The sequence below is a fragment of the Chrysemys picta genome, unplaced genomic scaffold, assembly GCF_011386835.1.
Source record: "Chrysemys picta bellii isolate R12L10 unplaced genomic scaffold, ASM1138683v2 scaf967, whole genome shotgun sequence".
NCBI lineage: Eukaryota > Metazoa > Chordata > Testudines > Emydidae > Chrysemys > Chrysemys picta.
The window spans coordinates 1-24,889 of record NW_027053674.1 but is presented as its reverse complement, the minus strand read 5'-3'; the positions used below and the strand labels follow the sequence as shown (position 1 = coordinate 24,889).

Genomic DNA, 24,889 nt, shown 5'->3' with positions numbered 1-24,889 from the left:
ATGTCTGGAGAAAAGAATGTGCAAGTTAAGTGCAAGAACTTAACAGACAATAGGAGGTGCAGAGCCCAATCCACATCGGAGCTTGGCCAGGAATGCGAATGGCTGGACTGGTTAGGGTCCATGGAGATGTGACTTGCCCATGTGATCCCAAAACTCCAGGGTAACATGATGCTACACAGCGAATGGGAAGAAGTAACCATCCAGGGGAGAAAGTCTATTTAAATCCTTGGAAGACCCCTCCGTTTTGTCTTCAGTTGGCTAAAGAGAGAGGCTCTCCACCCCCCAAGGACATACCTGAGAGAGACTGAACAAAGGACAAAGACAATAGGGGGTTTGAGCGATTGCTGGACCCAGGCTAGGAGTTCTACAGCCTGTAAAAGAAAGACTGGCACTACTGAGGTTTTTATATCTGTGTTGAGTTTGATTAGACATAGACGTGCGTGTTTTATTTTATTTTGCTTAGTAATTCACTTTGTTCTGTCTGTAACTACTTAGAATCACTTAAATCCTACTTTCGGTACTTATTAAAATCACTTTTTACTTATTAAGTTACCTCGAGTACGTGTTAGTACCTGGGGCGGGGGGGGGGGAAGGGGGGGCAAACAGCTGTGCATCTCTCTCTATCAGTGTTATAGAGGGCGAACTATTTCTGAGTTTACCCTGTATAAGCTTTACACAGGGTAAAACGGATTTATTCAGGGTTTGAACCCCATTGGGAGTTGGGCACCTGGGTGTCGTAGACAAGAGCACTTCCTGAGCTGCTTCCAGGATGCCTACGGCTGTTAGTGGACGTGGCTCAGACCAGGGTCTGAGTTTGCAGCCGATCAGCGGGTCTGACTCAAAGCAGACAGGATTCGGGAGTCCCAGGCTGGAAAAGGCAGGAAAGCAGGGGCAGAAGTAGCCTTGGCACACCAGGTGGCAGCACCAAGGGGATTTCTGTGATCCCCAACCCGTCACAATGAGCATGACTGCTACCTAGTTGAGATTAAATGGGTCATTGGGAAAAGGCTGGCTGAGACAAGCCCCAATGTGAAGACAACGGCAAAACCCATCACCAAGACATTGTTGCCAAGCATCCAAAGACCCAGAGGGAGGTGAGGTGGGGAAATCCATAACAGGGAAAATGAGCAACATCCCCCAGCTCGAGAACAAAGATGGGGGAGGTGTGAGGTGGGGGATCAAAGCTGGTTGCTGGAAGGAGTCGGGCTCTCCCCTGGAGTCTGACCAAGGAGCTCAGACTGAGAGAGAGACAGAACTTGAGCAAGGGGGTTCGCTACAGCTTGGCTGGGCTCTGGGCTGACCAGAATGGACTTGAACTGTGCTTTAACCTTCAGTTCTCTGTGCCAACCTAAGGACGTTCTATGCTGTGTCCAGTTGATTAGTAAACCCGACTGTTTTGACAACACGGTGTGTGTGTCACTGCAAATGCTTGCTGAGGTGCATTAATCCCTGAAGAGCGGACAAGTCTCTACCAGGACTCAGAGACTATCACGGTAGGACTTGCTGAACAGAGCTCCTGCTGTGACCCAGCAGTGCTAAAGGTCCAATCTAAGGAGGCAGTGAAGCAGAGTTGCTTATCCTGAAGGACGAGAGGGATCCCTGGAGGGTCTGGGTAGATTGAAGGGGTTCCTCCTAGAGCCTCTTCCAAAGCTGGGGGTGTAGCACCGATCCTCTGGATCCATGACAATTGGTGGCAGGTATGGGATCCTGAATGCACCAGTAGTATTTTGCAATAAGTGACTTGCAGCAGTAAAACGAGGGTCGTCAACGGAAACAACAAGAAAATGGCATATACCATGGGCCTTGGTTAGGCCACCTCCCTAAGAAGGGCATCACAAACCCTGTGCAGGGAGAGGCTAAGCCCTCTGGAGACAGATGGAAGGACCAAGTAACAGGTTCCAGACTCAGGTTGGTTTTCTAATGAAGTCTGAGAGCAACAGAGGTGGCAGCAGGATGTCCCCAAGAGGCAGTTCCCCATCCAGCAGGGTGCCCTCATGATCCGGGTCCTCTTTGATAGATTAGAAGCAGTGGGAGCTGCAGCTGAAGGCGAGGGAGCTAGCAGAGCATGAGAAGCAGGAAAATCATTAGGCAGAACAGCGGAAGAACCAGGAGAAGCAGCAAAAGCATGAACTACAGATAGAGAAGTGGGGGGGCAAGAGGACCCACAGAGGGGAAAGTGGGTGTTACTTTGCACTTCATATGATGTTATGGAAATATGCTAATGAGTGTGAATCTAATGTAACTAGAATATGCTTCATGCAAAAGGTCTCTTGTAAGGTATCGTTACAAAGTTCATAATCCGCTGAGGGTGGTCATACTATTTGTATGAATGTATCATTCTTGTATCTGAAACTAGAAATACGAAATATAACTCTGAGGTCCTATTGTAATTATGCAAAGTGTGGGCTATTAATGGTGGCTTGGAATCTTGATGGCTCCCATTTACCAGGACGATTGTTTGTAAAGGGCTCCGTTTACTTGTACGTCCTCTTGTATACCTGTGTGCTGGCAAGTGGGTAATGAAGTCTTGCAGTGACATGTGATCATGTCACCTGAACTGGAATCCATCTTTAACCTGGTGCTGGTCCATTTAGAAGGAGGGATGGGTCCTAAAGCTATATAAGGGGTGGAACAGAACAAAGGGTGCTGCAGTCATGAGAAATCCCCTAGCTACCACCGGAGCTGGAACAAAGACTGTACCAGGGCAAAGGATTGGGCCTAAACTAGAAGGTGTCTAGTCTGTCAAAGAAGCTTATTGGAACATCTCTGAGGGTGAGATTTACTTGCATTTAGCTTCCTACTGTATTAGGCTTAGACTTGCATGTTTTTGTTTTATTTTGCTTGATAATTTACTTTGTTCTGTCTGTTATTACTTGGAACCACTTAAATCCTATTTTTTATACTTAATAAAATAACTTTTTACTTATTAACCCAGAATATGTATTAATACCTGGGGGAGCAAACAGCTGTGTATATCTCTCTGTCAGTGTTATCAAGGGGGAACAATTTATGTGTTTACCCCGTATAAGCTTTATACAGGGTAAAACGGATTTATTTGGGGTTTGGACCCCCTTGGGAGCTGGGCATCTGAGTGCTGGAGACAGGAGCACTTCTTAAGCTCTTTTCAGTTAAGCCTGCAGCTTGTGGGGGACATGGTTCAGACCTGGTTCTGTGTTTGCAGCAGGCTAGCATGTCTAGCTCAAACAAGTCAGGGTACTGAAGTCCCAAGCTGGCAGGGAAAATGGGCTCAGAGGTAGTCCCAGCACATCATGTGGCAGTCCCAAAGGGGTTTCTGTGACTCAACCCATCACAGTGGGGAAAGACCCTGGAATGCCAAGTCTGCAGGGAGACTAGACCCTAAATGGTTGCTCCAGATTGAGATTTCATGGATTGAGATCTGGTTAAAAGACAGGGAACAAAGGGTAGGAATAAATGGTAAATTTTCAGAATGGAGAGGGGTAACTAGTGGTGTTCTCCGAGGGTCAGTCCTAGGACCAATCCTATTCAATTTATTCATAAATGATTTGGAAGAAGGGGTAAGCAGTGAGGTGGCAAAATTTGCAGATGATACTAAGTTGCTAAAGATAGTTAAGACCAAAGCAGACTGTGAAGAACTTCAAAAAGATCTCACAAAACTAAATGATTGGGCAACAAAATGGCAAATGAAATTTAATGTGGTGTGACAGACCCAGACCAGTGGGGTACAGGGGTCTGGTAGAAGGCAAATATACTGGTCACTGGATGAGTAGTTTTCTGTTCCCTGAGTGACCAGAGCAGGGGCTGCACTAGAGTAATTAGGAACCTGCTAGAACCGGTTAAGGCAGGCAGGCTAATTACGACACCTGGAGCCAATTAAGAAGAAGCTCCTAGAATCAATTAAGGCAGGCTAATCAGGGCACCTGGGTTTTAAAAGGAGCTCACTTCAGTTTGTGGTGTGAGTGTGAGGAGCTGGGAGCAAGAGGCGCAAGGAGCTGAGAGTGAGAGGGTGTGCTGCTGGAGGACTGAGGAGCACAAGCATTATCAGACACCAGGAGGAAGGTCCTGTGGTGAGAATAAGGAAGGTGTTTGGAGGAGGCCATGGGGAAGTAGCCCAGGGAGTTGTAGCTGTCATGCAGCTGTTACAGGAGGCACTATAGACAGCTGCAGTCCACAGGGCCCTGGGCTGGAACCCGAAGTAGAGGGCGGGCCCGGGTTCCCCCCAAACCTCCCAATTGACCTGGACTGTGGGTTCTCCCAGAGGGGAAGGTCTCTGGACTGTTCCTCAATCCACATGGTGAATCTCTGAGGCAAGAAAATCCTCCAATAAGCGCAGGACCCACCAAGATAGAGGAGGAACTTTGTCACAGTCATTTAACCCTAACTGAATTTCCTGGGTTTAGAAGGCTCAGTTTTGAGAATTATTGCAACAGCCCGGCAATGTCGTTTACCCTGAATCACTGATCTGTTCTCCCAGCCTTAGCTCCATTTTATCATCATTTGCTTGGATCAGTACATGGGAGTGTGAGCGTTTCCATTCTCAGGTAACGTATAGGACAAAATACCAACACACTGTACACTAAGGATGGCACGTTCCAGGAGCTAAAACTGTCACCTCAGGGAAATTGATCCCTGGATTTGATTTTAAACTAGCACCAGGTGCCTCCACTTGGAAATACTCTAGGGGAACTTGAAGACTAATGACAGGTTTCAGAGTAACAGCCGTGTTAGTCTGTATCCGCAAAAAGAAGAACAGGAATACTTGTGGCACCTTAGAGACTAACAAATTATTAGAGCATATGCTTTATCCGAAGAAGTGGGCTGTAGTCCACGAAAGCATATGCTCTAATAAATTTGTTAGTCTCTAAGGTGCCACAAGTATTCCTGTTCTTCTTTTTGAAGACTAATGTAAACTTTGGTAGGCGGGGTATTATTCAAACAAGCTGAAACAGGTATTAGAAAAAAGGTGGAGAGTAAAAAGAAATTGGAATTAGTGTAATGCGGTTGAACCACATATGGTCCTGCCTCTGAACCAGTGTCCCCTTTCCGACACCAATGTCACCCCTTTACTGGGCATTGACAGATTCCAGGGCCTTGCAGGTTGGCTTCCCATTGGAGCAGAAATCAGTGACATAGTCTGGCTATTTTCTTATTGTAACTTGTTTATTTACATTATAAACGACCCCAAGGGAAGCAGGCATGGGAGGGGCTTGGAGCGTCCTTTAAAGGTCAGGGACAAGCTGGGAAGGGGCCAGGCTGAGCACTAAGGACCAGGCCCTAGGAGGGAAAGACAGGGAAGTTTAGGAGATGGGGCAGATAGTCCAGTTGGTTTCGGCTCCCAGGACCAGACACCCAGAGGTGAAGGTGATTGTCGGGGCTTCTGTCCTTCTTCCCCAGTGTAGATTTGATAGTGGAGAAGACTGATGCCGTAAGGGGGAAGTGAGTTACCCCAAGGTCACCCAGTGAGTTTATATCACAAATGCATAGTCGGAAGGATCCAATAGAAACATGGATTTTCCAGTCTCTTCTTTCTAGGAGTCCCCAGGGCTAAGGTAAAACCCCTGCGGCCCCTCCCCATTCTGCTCACCTCCAAGATGTGCTGGAGTTTGTCTGTGCTGGGGGGTGCTGTCAGCAGGATCGAGAGCTCGTCATCCATGTTCTCTGGGCAGGCCTTGCTCAGAGCCTGCCAGCGGAGGGAGACCAGGCGTCAGGAGCCTCTATTAGCACCGGTGTGCCGTTGACCAGGAGCTGGATGAGGTAAGCGCCGCCTGGCCGGAGCTCGCACCCAGAAACCCTGCCCCAGGTCGGAACCCCCTCCCACACCCAAATTCCCTCCCAGACCTCACACCCGGCACCCCAACCCTCTGCCCCAGGTCGGAACCCCCTCCTGTACCCTAATCCCTCCCAGACCCCACACCCCCACCCGCACCCCAATCCCCTACCCCAGCCCTGAGCCTCCTCCCGCACCCAAACTCCCTCCCAGAGTCCGCACCCCAACCCTCTGCCCCATCCTGGATCCCCCTCTGGCACCCTAAACCCCTAATCTCCAGCCCAATCCCAGAGCCCGCATCCCCACCGGAGACCTCACCCCTCCCTGCACTCCAACCCCCAGCCCAGTGAAAGTGAGTGAGGGTGTGAGAGCGAGCGACTGAGGGAGGTGGGCTGGGCTGGAGTGAGTGGGAGTGGGGCCTTGGGGAAGGGCATGAAAGGGGTTGGGTCAAGGGCATTTGGTTTTGTGCAAGTAGAAAGTTGACAACCCTACCTAAGGACCTTTGAAAAGCAGCCTCCTTAGCACCGCTCCTGATACCAGGGGCCAAGGCGCCCCCGGACATGAGAACCACAATAGGCCAGAGCAAAACACTGCGTTAGAAATCGGAGCTCAGGCTGCCAAGCGAACGATAGCTGACAGACAGGAGATGCGGGAATTAAGGTTGTGCCTTCAGTCAGCAACTGGTGTTCATCCGTTTGCACCACACACACACCTGTAGGCAGGGCCACTATTTCCTTGTCTGTCTGCCTGTTTTCCTCTCTCGGTCCTTACTGTGCCCATCACCGTGGTGTCTGAGTGGCAAACCAAGGGTTTGACGTGTGCATATGAAACTGCCTGACTGGAAGGACGTGGTTTGGTGTGGATCAGTGACTGCTGGGGCGATTGGTGGCAGAAGGCTCTGAGGGCCTGGCTCATTCCGACCTGGCTCATTCCAATGGCTTCTACAGCTGAGAGCAGCCCAGTCTCCTGCCTGGGTCCGACGCAAACCAGGAAGTACAGGACCACGGTCAATAAGAGCAGCTCAAAAGATCATTTTCGCTGAGCCCAGCCCTGCACAGATTTCCAGCTTAGGTTTGCATTTTCAGCAAAAGTTCTTGTTGATTATTTTTTCCCAACCCCCTTCTGCCTCCATAATAGCCAGCCACCCCGTCAGTCGCATCCTGGGGCGCTCCAGGGACAGCGTATGTGCGTGTATGTGTACATCTGTATATATCTGTATGTGTACATGTGTGTACGTGTATGTACACATGAGTGTGTGCACATGTGAGTGTGCGTGTGTATGTGTGTACATGTGCCCCAGTCAGATGTATACATCTGGATTTCCTTTGAAAGAATTTTCAAATTGAGCTGATCAAGTGCAATGGCAAAGCACCCAATTCCTCTGCCCCCCAACTGCCTTCGCTGCTTTAACGTTCAACCTGCTCCGTTGACACCTCTGACTCCTGAAAGCCCTAACGCTCCAGGGGAGCAGGCCGTGCCCTGCCCTGGCTGTCCCGGGTGTTACCTTGGAGGGAATCGTTCCAGATTCCAATGGGTGGCAGGTCCAGGGAAGAGCCTTATCTGGGGGGAGGCTGTACCAGACCCGCCCGACCCAGGCAGGCTCCCAGGTACTCTCTGCTCGGGGCTGATAAGGCTCCTTAGCAGTTTCTCTCCAAACAAATTCCAGTTCAAGACACCTGAGAGCTCCACAGCAGGGCAGCATCCCCGGAGCGCAGCAGGGCGGAAGTTAGGGGGAGCAGTCGGTAGCAGCACCTGCCCCTCGTACAGCAGGAGCGAGAAGTGCCAGCCTCTCTGCACAGAGCAGCAGCGTTCAGCCTGGGCCAGACGTGCTGCGGTGATGGGTAAGAGCGGGCTCGGAGAGCCAGAGGGTCTGTGGGGCAGCGCTGGGCCCTTCTGCTCCGCACTAGGGCCGGGTGGGCGTGTTCAGCTGGGATTGGAACCCACCAGCACTTGTGGGTGCAAATGTGGGGCTGGAACGCAACGTGGGGCGCTCCCACCTCGCCTGGGGGCGACTTGGGGGAAGGGCAGAGAGACACCTCCGGCTGAGACCCCAGCTCCAGGGAGACAGTCACCCCGGCCCAGCCGGGTTAAATTGCCCAGCTGTGTGACAGCCCCCCCATCCCCGAGGGGTTCCCCCCCCAGTATGTCACAGCAGGGTAATGTGCGTATTGAACGGCAGGGGTTGCCAGAGACTGGCTGGGAGAGGCCTTTGGGGATGGAGGAAGCAGCACTAAGGTACATGCCAACCTCCCTACAGAGGAGGGGCCATGCCCCGCAGGTGTGGGGCAGGGAGCTGGGACACTGCGCGGTGGGTCATTGTCTGGCCCAGGCCCTTCCCAGCCGGAGGCCGAGGCCTAGACATTTCCTTCAGGTCACCTTCTGCTGCAGCTTGGCCATGGGCCCCCATAGCCACGAGCCCAGCCAGGGATCCCAAGTGGGGATTGTCACGGCTGGCTCCTCCCTGCCGCCAGCAGCTCTTCACTGCCAGGGAATTCCTGAAATCCTGTGTGCCCCTCCCCCACCCACCTCCTGGGGCTGTGAGTGCCCCCCCCGGACACCCCCCCACCCCGAGATCGGAGTGCCCCTGGCCAGTCCGTCCCCTCAGTCCCCCCCACTTCCTGGGGCTCTGAGTGCCCTCAGCCAGTCCCCCTCCCACACCCCGGGGCTGAGTGACCTTGGCCAACCCCCGTCCCTTCAGGAGGAACTCCCAGTACCCACCCAGCCCCCACACCTCAGGGTTCCCCTCTCTGCGGCTCTGTGGCCATACCCCCACCAGGCCAATTCAACCAATTCCCCTGAATCGGGCCCCGGGCCCAAGCCCCGGTACGGTGTACCGGCAAGAGCCTGTGCGCTGTACCAGGGTGGCCCAGCTTCCCCAGGGGGCAATTTAAAGGACATAGAGCTCCCAGGAGGGGCCGGAGCCCCAGACCCTTTAAATTGCCACCAGACCCCCACTGCTGGAGCCCTGGGGTAGGGCTGCGGGGCTCTGGGGGCTATTTAAAAAGTCTGGGGCTCCCGCTGCCTCTACCACCCCGGCCCTTTAAATAGCCATTGGAGCCCCGCTGCGTCCCCAGGGCTCCCGCGGCTATTTAAAGGGCCGGGGCGGTAGAAGCAGGGGAGCCCTGGGCCCTTTAAATAGCCCCCAGAGCCCTGGGATAGCGGGGGGCTCGGGGCTATTTAAAGGGCCGGGGCTCCAGCTGCCTCTGCTGCACCCCGTCCCCGCACCAGCCCCGCACCCCCTGCCCTGCCCGCAGCCAGCCCCGTCTCCAGCCAGCCCTGCACCCCCTCTCCGCAGCCAGCCCCTGCTGCACCCCTGCCCTACCTCCAGCCCCGCCCCCCTGCCCTGCCTGCAGCCAACCCCGCCCCCCTGCCCTGCCTGCAGCCAGCCCCGCCCCCCTGCCCTGCCTGCAGCCCCGCCCCCCTGCCTGCAGCCAGCCCCGCCCCCCGTTCTGCCCGCACCAGCCCCGCCTCCCTACCCTGCCTGCAGCCAGCCCTGCACCCCCTGCCCACAGCCAGCCTCTCCCGCACCCCCTGCCCTGTCTCCAGGCAACCCCTGCCGCACCCCCCTACGGCCCTGCCCAAAGCCAGCCAGCCCCACACACCCCTGTCTCCAGCCAGCCCCGCACCCCTTGCCCTGCCTGCAGCCAGACCCTACCTCCAGTGAGCCCCTGCCCTGCCTCTAGCCAGTCCCATGTCCACTGGTGCCCTGCAGTTCCCAAGGCAGTAACCCTGCACACCTGCTTCAATGAGGGGGGCAGGGAGCAGCTGGGACCCACACATGTGCACACCACTAGGGTGACCAGACAGCAAGTGTGAAAAATCGGGACGGGGGTGGGGGATAATAGGATCCTATAAGAAAAAGACCCAAAAATCGGGACTGTCCCTATAAAATCAGGACACCTGGTCACCCTAGCACACCCCGAGGGAGTGGCGGGGACCCACACACGTGAAACGGAGCTCATTAATAACCGATCAACAGCATATATGATGCAATGTACATAATATATAATTTTATTATTTATATAGTTATGGAAAGTAAATAATACATGGAAGAAATGAAAGGCTTTTTTTACATTATTTTTTTTGTTAGTCATCCCTGCCGGGGCCCCGCCAAAAATGTTCAAATTGGGCCCCGCCCTTCCTAAAGCCGGCCCTGCTGGAGAGAACAGGAGGATTCAGTCTGCAGGGGCTGCCGATCCGTCCCATTCACCAGGGCTGCCATCCTGCGGCTTCAGCATTAGTGGCTGGGGTGACTTGGGGAAAGGTCTCAACCTCCCCACATCCCACTTCACTGCTGCCAGAGTCCCTCCTGCCCCCCCCGCTACAGTCCCCTCCCTACCCAACCTGGGTGGGGCTGCAGGAGAGGGGTCTGAGAACTTGAGCTGTGTATTGGAGGTGGAACAGCTGTCAGGGGAATTGAGGGGGACGTGGCAGGAGCTCCCCGTACAAGGAGGGGGGTTGCCACTGGAGGTCACTAGGAAGGACAACAAGACTCCAAACTGGGGGTCAGGAGGGGGAATCCATCCCTCAGAGGTGGGCAGGCGCTGGGTGGAAATGCTGCTGGTTCCAGGGGCCGTTAATCTCCCCGATTCCTCGGAGGCGTCTGAGTCTCAGACAGGTTCTCGTTCCCTTGCAGCAGGAGGATGTCACGGCCAATGTGATGCGCCAGCTCCGTATCATGCGGCACTTGCGCCAGGTGCCCGAGGCGCTGCAGGGCCTGTGCCTCTGAGGCCACCAGCAACTCCCGCTCTCTGCTGCAGGTACTGCTCTGGCTCTCTGTAAATGGGGAGCTAGTGGAAGGGGAAATGGAGCCCCCTGGCACTCACAGAAACCCTCTCCCCTCTCTGTGGAGCAGGGTCCTTTCCTCTGCTCCCAAATTCCTTCATCTGGGACAGGAGCTCTTTCCCTCACACCCATTCCCCTCCCCCCTTTCCTTGATCTACCCCCATCCCAATCCCCCTGCGCCCAGGCAGAGCTCTGCCTGCCCCATATGGTGCAGAAAGGCCCTTGTGTCAGGCCCCACCCCTGGGTGTGAATCGGAGCCTCATTCCCAGCTGTCTGCCAGGCCCTGGGATCTGGCACAGCCTCCCAGACGGGCGCAGCCTGCAGCTGAGCCACGTCAGGGAGCAGTGGGGACAGGTCACCTCGTCCCATCCAAGCAAGCAATGCTGGGTGTCAGAGAGGCTTAGATGGGAGACCCTGCTCTCTCATGGAGGTAAGAGCCATTTACTCCTTGGGGCGTGTGGGTCTCTTGGGGGAGAAATGGGATCCTCGATGCACAGCCTGGCTGGGAGCTTCCCCTGTCCCTGGCTCCCAGCTCTGGGAGAGAGACACCTCCATCATCGTGCCACCCTGGTTTTGTTCCTAAGAAGAGGCTCCCCAGAGATGTCCTCGAACCTGGACTCCTGAGAGCGTTTCCAGTAGGAGGCTCCGGCCCCTCGGGCATAAAGAGAGCACGTCTTTTGGAACGACATCCACATGCAGGAGAACCAGCTGGCTACCAGAAAATCTCTCTTCTGCAGTGACGTGGGGTTAAGGGACGTGGGGGAAAAGACATGGCGGCTGTGACTAAACTTAGAGCAGGGTGGGAAACGGAGACGCAGTTGGGACCTGTCTACACTACAGGTCTGTCGTGCATTTGTAATCTGCTGACCCCCACATGTTGTTCAGAGCCTATGGACAACACAGCTCCTAAAGTGTGTTTGTTCTGTGCTTATCCCGTATGTACCAGCAGGGCTGGACGGCATTTCTCCCAATGCAAGGTCCTATGCGTGGCAACAAGGCACGCCGGCCACACCTCCAGAATGGGGACGTGGATCCAGGAAAGCAGTGACTCTGAAAAGGATTTAGGGGCCATAGTGGAGAAGCCACTCAACATGAGCTCCCAGTGTGATGCTGTGGTGAACAGGGCTAAAGCCATCATTAGACAAAGGAGCAGAGCTGCGAGTAGGATAGGGAGGTGACACAGCAGCAGTGAGACTGCTATTGGAATACTGCCTCCAGTCTTGGTGTCCTCCTTTGAAAAAGATGGTCCTAGAAATTGGAGCTGGGGCAGCAAAGAGCCACCAAATGTTCCGAGGGCTGGAGAAAAATGCCTTCTAGTGAGCTATTGAAAGAGCTCAACCTGTTTAGCTTATCAAAAGGAGATTGAAAGGTGACTTCACTGAAGTGTTGAAATGCCTTAATGCAGAGAAAATATTGGGTATTAAAGGGCTCTTTAATCGAGCAGAGAAAGGTAGAGCAAGACCCAATGGCTGGAAGGTGAAAAGAGACAAATTCCTATGACAAATAAGGCACAAATATTCAACAGCGAGGATGATTGAACCCAGGAAGAAGCTACCATGGAAAGTGGTGGATTCTCCATCTCTTGATGTCATTTAATAAAGACTAGATGCCTTTCCGGAATGTGTTTGCCCCAAAAGTAGCTATTGTGGTAGACAGGAAGCCTGTGATATGCAGGGGGTCAGATTAGATGCTCTAACGGTCTCTGCTGCCCATAAAGTCTACTCATTTCTGAGAAACCGAGTGTAGCATTCGGAGCAGCCTCTGTTTTTTAAACAATCAGTTTGTCAGCACCTGCAGGACAATTTGGTTGTTAGGACTAGTGAGCATGGACTTGTCAAGAACAAATCATTCCAGACGAATCCTAGCTCCTTCTTTGGCAGGGTTAGGGGCCTAGTGGAGGTGGGTAAACAGTAGATGTGATCTATCTTGGTGTTAATAAAGCTTTTGACACAGTCCCATAGGACATTCTCACAAGCAAACAGATGCTGCTTAGCACTGTCAGAGCAGCTTTTGCTGGGGGATTCTCCCAGCACTTTCCAATAGTGGGAAAGTATGAAATCCCCATTTGACTGCTGGGGACAGAACCTAGAGGGGGCAGCAACTTACCCCAAGTCCCACAGGTCAATAGGAAACCAGCAATGGAACCCAGGAGTCCTGACTCCCAGTTCCCTCCTCCAATCACTCCAGTGGAGCACACTCCCTCTCAAAGCAGGGGGACCGGACATGAGGGCCTGGTTGTAATTGCCAGCTGTGGGAGGGAGTGTGCAGCAGTGGTTAGTGAAGGGGCCTGGAAATAAGGACTGCTGGGTCTATTGGAGAGTGTCACTAGGAGCAGTGTATAAGATGAGGTGTCCTATCATGTTTACTCAGATCAGATTAGGACATAATAGAATGGCTGAAATAGTTTATTTTATTTGTATTGTATTATTTTGCAATTGTTAAGAGCAGCAACTACTTAACTCAGACTGAAGCATCTTATCTAATTTTTGAGATCTAAGTGTCTCCTCTTTGAGTGCGACAAGACAATTTAACACATTGTGACAAAGAATTTTCATTGCCACTTGTTATGATTTCAAGAAACAAACTGGTTTAGTTTGAATAGGATTTTCGGTCAGAAACGGTTTCAATGAAATTTCCCCACCATCTCGATTCCTGGGTTCTATCTCTGCCTTTCGGGGGGGGGGGGAGGGGTTGCTGTCTGTTAGAACAGGAGTCTGATTTGGATAGGGATAGAGACCTCTTCAATGTTTTTAATGAAGTAAATACTAATGGGAATTGTGTGATCATGGGAGACTTTAACTTCCCAGATATAGACTGGAGGACAAGTGCTATTAATATAATAGGGCTCAGATTTTCCTAGATGTGATAGCTGATGGATTCCTTCACCAAGTCGTTGCTGAACCAAAAAGAGGGGATGCCATTTTAGATTTGGTTTTGGTGAGTAGTGAGGATCTCTTAGAAGAAATGGTTGTAGGGGACAGCCTTGGTTTGAGCGATCATGAGCTAATTCAGTTTAAACTAAATGGAAGGGTAAACAAAAATAGATCTGTGACCCCGCTCAATGAGTGTTCGTTCTAGGAAGCAAGCCGGCTAGACAGTAAAACAGCAGAGGCTGCTCCCAATGCTACACTCGGTTTCTCAGAAATGAGTAGACTTTATGGGTAGAAGAGACCGTTAGAGCATCTAATCTGACCCCCTGCATATCACAGGCCTTTCTGCACCATATGGGGCAGGCAGAGCTCTGCCTGGGCGCAGGGGGAATGGGATGGGGGTAGATCAAGGAAAGTGGGGAGGGGAATGGGTGTAAGGGAAAGAGCTCCTGTCCCAGATGAAGGAATTTGGGGGCAGAGGAAAGGACCCTGCTCCACAGAGAGGGGAGAGGGTTTCTGTGAGTGCCAGGGGGCTCCATTTCCCCTTCCACTAGCTCCCCATTTACAGAGAGCCAGAGCAGTACCTGCAGCAGAGAGCGGGAGTTGCTGGTGGCCTCAGAGGCACAGGCCCTGCAGTGCCTCGGGCACCTGGCGCAAGTGCCGCATGATACGGAGCTGGCGCATCACATTGGCTGTGACGTCCTCCTGCTGCAAGGGAACGAGAACCTGTCTGAGACTCAGACGCCTCCGAGGAATGAGGGGGGATTAACGGCCCCTGGAACCAACAGCATTTCCACCCAGCCCCTGCCCACCTCTGAGGGATGGATTTCCCCTCCTGACCCCCAGGATGGAGTCTTGTTGTCCTTTCTAGTGACCTCCAGTGGCAACCCCCCTCCTTGTACGGGGAGCTCCTGCCACTTCCCCCTCAGTGCCCCTGACAGCTGTTCCACCTCCAATCCACAGCTCAAGTTCTCAGACCCCTCTCCTCCAGCCCCACCCAGGTTGGGTAGGGAGGGGACTGTAGCGGGGGAGCAGGGGGGATTCTGGCAGCAGTGAAGTGGGATGTGGGGAGGTTGAGACCTTTCCCCAAGTCACCCCCATCCCATTTCCCTTTCCCCAGCCACTAATGCGGAAGCCGCACGATGGCAGCCCTGGTGAATGGGACGGATCGGCAGCCCCTGCTGACTAGGGTTACCATACGTCCGTTTTTTTCCCGGACATGTCCTGCTTTTCGGCAATCAAACCCCCGTCCGGGGGGAATTGCCGAAAAGCCAAACATGTCCGGGAAAATGCCGGCCGGGCATTTCCCCTCCCGCGGCTGCTCTGCTCCGTTCCTCCCCTCTCAGACTTTAAGAGCCGAGCTGCCCGAGCCAGCGCTACTGGCTTCGGGCAGCCCCCCCCCTCCGGACCCCAAGCCGCCGGCCAGGAACTTCCCTTCCCGGGCTCCAGCTGAGCTGCTCCGCTCCTCCCCTCTCAGACTTTAAGAGCCGAGCTGCCCGAGCCAGCGCTACCGGCTTCGGGCAGCCCCCCCGCCTCCGGACCCCGAGCTGCCGGCCAGGAACTTCCCTTGCCGGTTCCAGCTGCTCTGCTCCGGCGGCTCGGGGGAAGCGCCAGCCGGGGGTGCAGGGTCTGGGGGCTGCCCGGCAAACCGTGAAGCCGGTAGCGCTGGGGCAGCCCTTTCCCCATGGCTGGCAGTGGGAGGGAGGAGCGGGCGGAGTTAGGGCGGGGAAGGGGCGGAGTTGGGCGGGGCTAGGGGTGGGGAAATGGGCGGGGCCAGGGCCCGTGGAGGGTCCTCTTTTTTTATTTATTAGACATGGTAACCCTACTGCTGATTGAATCCTCCTGTTCTCTCCAGAACGGGTCCAGCCTTGCCAGCAGCAGGACAAGCGTCCCCTGCCCATGTGCCTCAGCCCTGCCTGGTCAGACGCCATCACCCGTCAGTCCTTGGCCTCCCAGGCTGCCAGTGATGGGAGCAACTCTGGGTGGTGGCTCGGGTGACACAGACACCAGACCACTAGGAATTGGGTGCGGCCCTGTGGGACAGGAGAGTCTCGCAGAGGGCACTTGGGGGACTCTCCTGCCTTTCCCAAGAGCGATAGCACCGTGTCCTGAGAACATAAGTCTGGGATGAGGCAAAGCTTGTCATTAATTAGCCTGGCTAAAGAGCTGGGTGGAGCTGCTCCGGGGACAAGCTGGCTCGCTCCTGCTCATGGAGGTGAATTCATCTCCCTTCCCAGGAGCACCTGCTCTCCCTTTCATTCCCCACCAGGCGCCTTGTGCCAGGCCAGCGAATGGCCACAGGATGGGAATGAGGCCTGGGCCCCGCCCCAATCTCCTGAGTCTAATGCAGCTGCTCACCTTGTCCCCCATCAGCTGCTGGGTTTCCCCCAGGAGGGAGTAGGTGACAGGGAGAGAGACACACACACATTTGTCCTTCTGGTTGCAGGGCTTGTGTCCTTCCAATCCCATTGGTGGCTGCACAGTGGGCAGAGTCCTCGCTGCGTGCCCGGCCCAACAGAATTGCAGGGCGTGGTGTGGAAGACAGAAAGAGATAGAGAGACTCATCCTCCAGCCGGGGTCAGTCTGAGAGAAATTGGCTGGGGTCCCAGTCTCACTCTTCTAGCGGGTGCCATTTCCCAGCTGGGTTCCTTACCCCTCTGGTGCAGCAGCAGCTGGTAGAGCCGGTAAACCCCCTCCCTGGCCTGCCGGCTGATGTCCTTGGCTGGGTCACTGACGGACAGAGCCAGCTGTGCCATGTGGTGACCCATCCTGGGGAATTCCGCTGAGTTCTAATGGACGGGAGAGAGAGAGGGGACTCCATCAGCATTTTCCTGTCAGCTCCCCGTCCCCCCCGGGCCAGGACTCTCCTTCCCCTCAGCCCCTCTGCAGGAGATGCTAGAGGATAGGAGCTAGAGCCAGACCCTTAATTTCCTCTGCCCCCAAGGAAGCCTGGAGCACAGGGCTGTGGGCAGGGCCCTCCATGAGGACTTGCTTCCCCAGCTGCTCCAGGATGACAGGGAGGCATGAACCTGGAGCACAGTCCCCTTAAAAGCCCAGAGTCACCACTTAACTAGGACAAGAAGAACTTGACTCAAGCCAGGCTCACTCTCTGCTCTGCCTCTGCCTCCCCAAGAGGAACACTCCTAACCCACAGCCCCTGCAGCAGCAGATCCTACAGCCCGTCGGAGCCAGCACACCTACCCCTGGAGTCAGGAAGCTGGGGTCAGAGGTCACTTACGTCAAACTCAGGGAGGGTGATGGTGGATCTGAGCAGGGCCGTGCTGCTCTTAACGGCCCTGGCTCTCTCTCGCGGCACCCTGGACACGATCCAGTAGTTAATGTGCTGTGGGGAAAGGAGGCATTGCACTGACTGCCCTGACCAAGGACACCCACTGGGGTCCCGGCTAGGAGGACAGACTGGAAAATGGATCTAAGAGTGAAGGTAAAATTGCCCCCACCCCTCTCATCGGGCTCACCTCCAAGATGTACTGGAGCCTGTCGGTGTCTGGGGACTCTGCCAGCAGGTTCCCCAGCATGGCGTCCAGGAGGTCTGGCAAGACCCTAGGCAGATCCTGAAAGCAAGGGAGAGCCATGGGTCAGAGTTAGGGAAACTGGGGCTACATCTGCCACAGGATGGGAAGTGGGGTCTCTGGGAAGCACTGGTGAGACCCCAAACACATATCCTGGCCTCTCTCATTCACATCCCACTGCAGGCAATTAGCAAGGATTCATGGCAGGATGACAGCTGGCTCTTCAATCCATGACTTTATCATGATCTACCTGCACTTGGGTGGTGTCCTTCTCCATGCCCAGGGTGAAGACGGCGTGCAGGGCAGCTCGGAGGAGGTGGGTCTCCAGCTCTGGCTTCAGGGCAGGCTTCATGGTGCTGGCAAGAGAGAGGAGCCGATATTAGACTGTGCAGTGCGGGGATGGGACTGGCACCAACACTCAGGTGAAACTGCAGCGAAATAGGCACAGGCTGGCAAGAAGGGAAACTGAGGCACCGAGCCAGGGAATGACAAGGCCAAGGTTTCTCAGACAGACAGTGGCAGGGCAGGAATAGCCCCTGTTCCCTACACCCTGCTGCCCCTCCTGTATCTGATCCTGGGAGTGAGCCTCTCCCAAAGCCATTGCAATTTTACTGGAGTGAAAAGAACAGCGCAGCCAGGAGAGAGTGACCCTTCCCCGCACCTCTGCCAGAGGAGCCACCCTTGGGCGGTGACCTGGGAGTGGGAGGGGGAGTGACTCCCAGCCCTGGGCCTGAGCAGCACTGGGGTTAGGGGAACCGGGCGGGAGGGTCTCGGTACCTGAGGTTGCCCACAGCAATCAGGGAGTTGGCGAGGACAGCGCCGGGTGGAGAGTTATCAGGCAGCTCCTCAATGAGCTCCTGTGAGACCCAAAGGAGACAAAGGAGCGTGTGAGATTCGGGCCACACTGACACTTCCCAGTGAGGAGATTACACAGCCAGGGCCCCACACAGCCAGCAGGACCCCCCCACCTGCCTCCCGCTCCTCCGATTCCTGCCCAATAGTGACCACTCTCCGAATTTCTCCCGTCTCTTCGCCCCGACCATTTCTGGTTTCTGCAGACTAGATGTTTTATCAAAGTTTAGAATTCCTTGGTGCTCAACACCGTGAAACTCCCCTTTCTCCTTCACAAAGGGCTTTAACGCCCCTTATCTCACCCAGCCTCTCGACTGCCCAAAGTTGGAGAATTGTCCCTGTTCCCACTGCAGAGCACCCCCCACGACACACACACAGAGTCCTCCTGGTGGTGGGAGGGGAACAGAGGAAAGGACAGAAGACGTAAGAGATGAAGAGAAAGGAGGGAGGGATGGAGGAAAAGGTAAAACAAAAAGGACAAACCCTAATGTCCCCAGTGATTCTAAGGGACAAAATCCCAGGTGGGGAATAAAATTCGACCACCTTAAGGCCTTTGTGATGTCACTGCCACACCCACTCCTCCCCTGCAGTGTTAATGTCCTGCCACGGGGCAGACACTTTGGAGGTTTGAGCTACACAAAGAGGAGACACTTCGATCTCAAAAATTAGATGAGATGTTTCAGTCTGAGCTAAGTAGTTGCTGCTCTTAACAATTGCAACATAATAAAATACAAATAAAATAGACTATTTCAGCCATTCTATTATGTCCTAATCTGATCTGAGTAAACATGATAGGACACCTCATCTTATGCACTGCTCCTAGTGACACTCTCCAATAGATCCCCATCCTCCACCCGCCGGGAGGTAGGTAGGGGCCGATTGTTATCCCTACTTGAAAGAGGGAGAAGCTAAGGCTGAGAAAGGAGAATTGACTTGTCTTAGGTCACACAGCCAGTCCGTGGCAGAGTTGGGAATAGGACCCAAGAGCCCTGATTTTCAAACTAACCATCGGATCTTGAATTTCAGACATTGAATGACCTGAATAAAGTGCTCTCAAGTGAGTTCCAGACCAGCAAGAGTTCATAGTAATTATTCAGCAAGTATTTTAGGAGAACTGGAATGGTAGAGAAAACAATGAACTGCAGAGAAGCAGCAAAATTTGTCGAACATATGACTGGTTATGACTATTTACTCGGTCTTAAAAGAAAACAACAGGGACCTGAGTCTCCTCCCTGTCAATAACCCCCTGCTCAGCCAATCAGGGTAGAGACCGAGGGGCGGGAGGATGAGGGTTCTCCCCAGAGAGCCCAAAGGATGGCCCAGGTCATCGCTGGGGATCACTGTCTGAGCACTATTTCAGCCCCACATTTTTCGGTGGACCTCCCACAATGGGAGTTGTAGAGCACCCCCCACGACACACACACCCCTCCTGGTGGTGGGAGGGGAACAGGGGAAAGGACAAAAGAAGTAAGAGATGAAGAGAAAGGAGGGAGGAATGGAGGAAAAGGTAAAAGAAAAAGGACAAACCTTAATGTCCCCAGAGATTCTAAGGGACAAAATCCCAGGTGGGGAATAAAATTTGGCGACCTTAAGCTAGTGTTTTCCATGCCTAAAATTCAGCTGGCGCCAGATGCATCAGACTGAACAGGTTCCAAACCTCTCGGAGGCTCTTACCTTCTAAACAGGGACGTCAGTTTTCTCGTGAAATCAGGAAAAAGAAAGGAGAAAACTCAAAAGAGGTTCCTCCTGGTGCTCACATACATGAACCCAAATACTCTCTCAGACCTCAAAGAGAGACCTCGAGAAGGAGACTTGCTGAAGGAAAGCCACAGGGGTCTCTGAGGTTTCCCTGGCCCTGCGCCCCTGTCCTGCCTGGCTGATGTCAGCATCTCTCTGTGAGGTCACCACCTCCCCAGCACCTTTGACCAATAGGCTGAGGTCCTGCAAAAGGCCTTTGTGATGTCACTGCCACACCCACCCCTCCCCTGCAGTGCTAATGTCCTACCGCAGGCCAGACCCTTTGGAGGTTTGAGCTACTCCCTGTGGATCACCCCGCTCAATGCATGTTCATTCTAGGAACTAAGCCGGCCAGACAGTAAAACATCACAAGCTGCTCCCAATGCTACACTCGGTTTTTCAGAAATGAGTAGACTTTATGGCCAGAAGAGACAGTTAGAGCATCTAATTTGACCCCCTGCATATCACAGGCCTCCTGTCTACCACAATAGGTACTTTTGGGGCAAACACATTCCGGAAAGGCATCTAGTCTTTATTAATGACATCAAGAGATGGAGAATCCACCACTTTCCTTGGTAGCTTCTTCCTGTGGTCAATCATCCTCGCTGTTGAATATTTGTGCCTTATTTGTCATAGGAATTTGTCTCTTTTCACCTTCCAGCCATTGGGTCTTGTTCTGCCTTTCTCTGCTCGATTAAAGAGCCCTTTAATACCCAGTATTTTCTCTCCATTAAGGCATTTCAACACTTCAGTGAAGTCACCTTTCAATCTTCTTTTGATAAGCTAAACAGGTTGAGCTCTTTCAATAGCTCACTAGAAGGCATTTTTCTCCAGCCCTCAGAACATTTGGTGGCTCTTTGCTGCCCCAGCTCCAATTTCTAGGACCATCTTTTTCAAAGGAGGACACCAAGACTGGAGGCAGTATTCCAATAGCAGTCTCACTGCTGCTGTGTCACCTCCCTATCCTACTCACGGCTCTGCTCCTTCGTCTAATGATGGCTTTAGCCCTGTTCACCACAGCATCACACTGGGAGCTCATGTTGAGTGGCTTCTCCACTATGGCCCCTAAATCCTTTTCAGAGTCACTGCTTTCCTGGATCCACGTCCCCATTCTGGAGGTGTGGCCGGCGTGCCTTGTTGCCACGTATAGGACCTTGCATTGGGCTCTGCTCAAACTTGTTTTCTTTGAATGAGTCCAGCTGGCCGAATGAGCCAGATCGCTCTGTATCACTGCCCTCTCCCCATCAGGAATTACCACTCTGCCTGTATTTTGTCACCCCCCAATCTTATCCGCAGTGATTGTATGTTTTCTCCCAAGTCATTGATAACAATTATTTTAAAAAATTAGTCCTTGAGAGCTTCTTCAGACCCTTAGTACCCAGGACCTGCTCCCCAAAACACAGTGAGAAATGCTGTCCAGCCCTGCTGGTACATAGGGGATAAGCACAGAACAAACGTACCTTTAGGAGCTGTGTTGTCCATAGGTTCTGAACAACATGTGGGGGTCAGCAGATTACAAACGCACGACAGACCTGTAGTGTAGACAGGTCCCAACTGCGTCTCCGTTTCCCACCCTGCTCTAAGTTTAGTCACAGCCTCCATGTCTTTTCCGCCATGTCCCTTAACCCCACGTCACTGCAGAAGAGAGATTTTCTGGTAGCCAGCTGGCTCTCCTGCATGTGGATGTCTTTCCAAAAGACGTGCTCTGGCTCAGTCCCATGCTATGGTTGGCTGAAGGAACCACTTGGTGATATTCTAGCCCTGAGTTATACAGGACGGGCGACTAGATGCACATAATGGTTCTTTCTGACCTGAACCTCTATCAATCGCTACATTTTCTGCTGCTAGGAAGAGAACTCTGGACTTATTTTCTCTCATTCACTTTCAGTCGGAATAATTTCAATCCAGGCCAAAGGATTTTCTCTTCCATTGTGTCTTCAGCACCTTTGGGAGCAACCAGTTACTGTTACCCACGTTCCTGAGACCAAGGCCTGCAGACAACCCGAGGGACTTGGACCCCAGCCCAGAGAATGCCCTGGAGCGGTGAGGAACATGAGTTTAGTGTTGATTGTTTTGTATGATCTGCGCTCTCCTGTGCTCTACGTGATGAAGTATAAAAGTGCATTAATGTGTTAGAGTCTCAGGAAAGTGTCTCGCTCTTCACCACTACTGCATGGCCCCGAGGGGTTCAATGCTAAAACTGACGCATCACACTTTTTGCAGTTCTGGGAGAGAGGTGTGTTTAAATATCAGGAACTCAGGGGGGTCAGGGATGCAACCAGAGGGACTAGGTAGCTGGATAGCAGCTTCCAACATGCACCAAAGTCTGGGCCCTAAGGGTGGGCCCAGGGATCCCGAGATTGGGGCAGTGGCTGGATTCTGTTCTTTATCCCAGGGATAACGCGCTCATAGCCTGGAATGCCCCTCACAGCAATGTTAGCGGGTGACCAGCAGAGGGCACTTACAAGGATATGACACGGGTCCTTCATGATAGTATTTTGTACGTATGCTTCTCTCTGAGCATCTTGAAGCATTTGGCAGTGGGTGGCACCGTTTTGTGTGTGTTCGCTCCCCCTGCTCCTAGAACCTGGCTACGCCCCTGCTAGCCAGGTCCCCAGTCCACGGCTCTGCTCCCCTGGAGAGACTGACCAGCAGAGCAGCAGACTCTGAGAGCCCCATCCCTGCCTCTCCGCAGCATTGCCGCCACCGGCCAGCTCAGCTCCTCCAGCACAGGGTCACTAGCTGCCCATTGGCCTCTCCTGCCCTAGGGCCGGGCACTGCTGGCTTTCCTGGGGCTGTGCAGGGGGCTGCCGGGTGGTGACGGTCACCCATCTGCCTCTGATTCCAGCATCCCGCCAGCTCCCCGCCCCAGGGAGATCAGCAACCAGCCAGGCTGCGCGTGGAACCAGGGGCAGGAGGCCAGGACCCACCACACTCACCCCAACAGCCAGACTCTCCCGTCCCTGCACGTGAAGACCCTTCACTGTCCCGGTCCCTGGCTCTGCTACCTACAGGTCTGTGAGCTTGTCATTCCCTGGTGGTTTATTTCAATGCAACCCCCCCACCCCCTCCGCCAGCGCTCTCCTCTCCCACCTCTGCCGTCCGGGCTCTCCCTGGCACCCACGGGCTCACCTGCTTTGACAGAAGGTAGATCTACAGCTGCCAAGGCGTGGATGTCCCTCGAGAGACAGGGCAACTCCTGAGAGCGCGTCCTGCGTTCCCTCACTGTCTCAGGCGGGATCTCAGTTCTCTGCCCATGGCTCCAGCTCTCCTTCCGCTCTCTCTCCTCCCTGGGGCTACCCACCCCTCCCAGCTTGGCCCCCGCTGCTGCTGTGGTGTCCTACCATTTATCCCCTGCCCTATGTCACTAGGGGAGGTGTACAGTACACATCCCTGTAGAACACTATGAACTCGCTCGGGATGGCTAATGTTGCCAGTGGTATCTGAGAGGGAGAGCAAGTCACCATGCGGCACTTCCCCGCGGTTCAGAGGTTCCCGCGATGCCACCTCTGAGTCCCATCAGCCTGCTGTGGCACCTCTTAGCACAGGGCCCAGCGCCGTTTTTAATCCCTGGGCACGATTGGCTCAGACTCCCAGCCAAGACTTTTAAAAGTGCCCAGCGATTTTGGGTCCCTTGACTTTTGGGCCCCAACTGGACACAGTTTAAAGAGGCCCGATTTTCCGAGGGTGAAAATAAGCACTGAAAATAAGGCCTCTTGCATGTGTCTGAAGATGGGCCCTCAAAATCACGTCACTGGATGAAATCTTGACCGCCTCCTCAGCTGTGGCCACAGCCTGTCTCACCTAACCCCAGCGCTGTCGTTTGCTCATGGTCCCATCATCCTTGAGGCCTCCGCGCATTATTTCTGCCATTATCTTACTCAAAATCAAAGCTAGATTTTCCAGGAGGGACTTTAAGGATCTCTCATTACTGTATTTGAAGCCTGGCAGCTCATTTGCTTCTATCTGGGGCCTCGTCTACACAGGAACATTAATCTGGATCCAGTAAAGGTGTGAATTAAAACTGGATTAGTTAAACTGGATTAATCCCCTATGTTCACACTCTAATTTGGAATAAAATTGGCTTTAATTCAAGTTTAGTTCAGTTCACATCCTGATCCACTATAAGTATACTGGTATGATAATGCCAGTGAATCTCCCCCTGCAGACAAGCTCTGGGACTTTAGTTCCCCTGTGGCTTTTCAAAGCCACGTGCCAGTGGGTTGGTAAAGTCAGTAGCTAATCTCTAAACATGCCGCGCTGCCCTGGCCAGACATGCTGATTCATATGTAATCCAGCTTCCACGTGGTTCCTCTCACTGGCCTTTTGCCAGCCGTTGGTTAACGCGACCCAGTCCCAGCGGCGGTTTTCAAGGCTTCGGGACGTCCTTTTCAAATCTTTGATGCTGAAGAGTGGCCCAGTGGCTTAGCCGCGTTAGCCTCATGTGGATTGCTACTGGACTAACGGATGGGCTGTTGTGTGTTACAGAAATGTCCCCGCGAGCTCTCACAGCCTGAGCGACGCCAGCAGGAGTGAGAACGGTGTCGCCCGCTCAGGTGATCACCTCAGTGTGCCGCAGATCCCCCGGGAGCACCAGTGGAGTTGTCTGCTAGAAAGGGGACTGATTTATAGCTGCTAATTAGGGGCTGGATTGGGGTCCGCCCCCGGGGGGTGGGAGAGGAGGAGGCTGCCAGGAACAATGGCTTAGAGCAGTAGATTGTTCCCCTAGAGGCACATGGACGTAGTAGACAGCCCCCACCTAGTGTGGGGGAGGGACAGGGTCCTGGCTGTACCCGCTGGTCTGCAGAGGGGCACTGTGGGCACTGGATGGTGCAGGGAGCGGGCTGCGTGCCAGGCTGTGTGGGAGGGGTTTGCTTCCGGCATCACAGCCCCGCACAGCCCCGCACGGCCCCGCACAGCCCCGCACGGCCCCCGACGCAGCACAGGGCCCAAATGGCAGGACCCAGCGGTGGCAATGGTAAAAATGAATCTCAGCCTAAGCGCAAGGTGCTTTGGGCAACAGGTTCAAGGCAACAATACAATGGCGCCAGCGCCCTCTAGTGACTGCCTGTGTAAATACAGCGCGTCTGCTGGCATTGCTGCCTCCAGAGGCAATGACCTCTGACACTGGTGGTACAAATTCTTTCCGGGCCTGCTGCCTTTGTGGTCCGTATGCACCAGCCGTTAGCTGTGAGGGCACGAGCTGTCGGGGGCTTTTCCGCTCCCCCAGTCACCAAGGAGTGTGTTTAAGTCGCAATGGGTCGGGATTTACGTTCATGTCAGGATCCTGGTTTCTGAACTTCCTTAACTCTGTCTAAGCCAGGGAAAGTTTGCAAACACTTCCCACCAGCACCAGCACCGGGCCAGCC

At 53.8% G+C, this 24,889-nt stretch overlaps 1 long non-coding RNA gene across 1 annotated transcript; it reads left to right on the top strand.

The window, feature by feature from the left end:
- The first annotated feature begins 10,851 nt into the window (after positions 1 to 10,851).
- On the top strand, positions 10,852 to 22,526 carry LOC135979531 (uncharacterized). The gene is made up of 3 exons (XR_010596819.1): positions 10,852 to 10,961; positions 21,409 to 21,563; positions 22,369 to 22,526. It is a non-coding gene; the product is annotated as an uncharacterized LOC135979531 (long non-coding RNA).
- Positions 22,527 to 24,889: the final 2,363 nt, after the last annotated feature.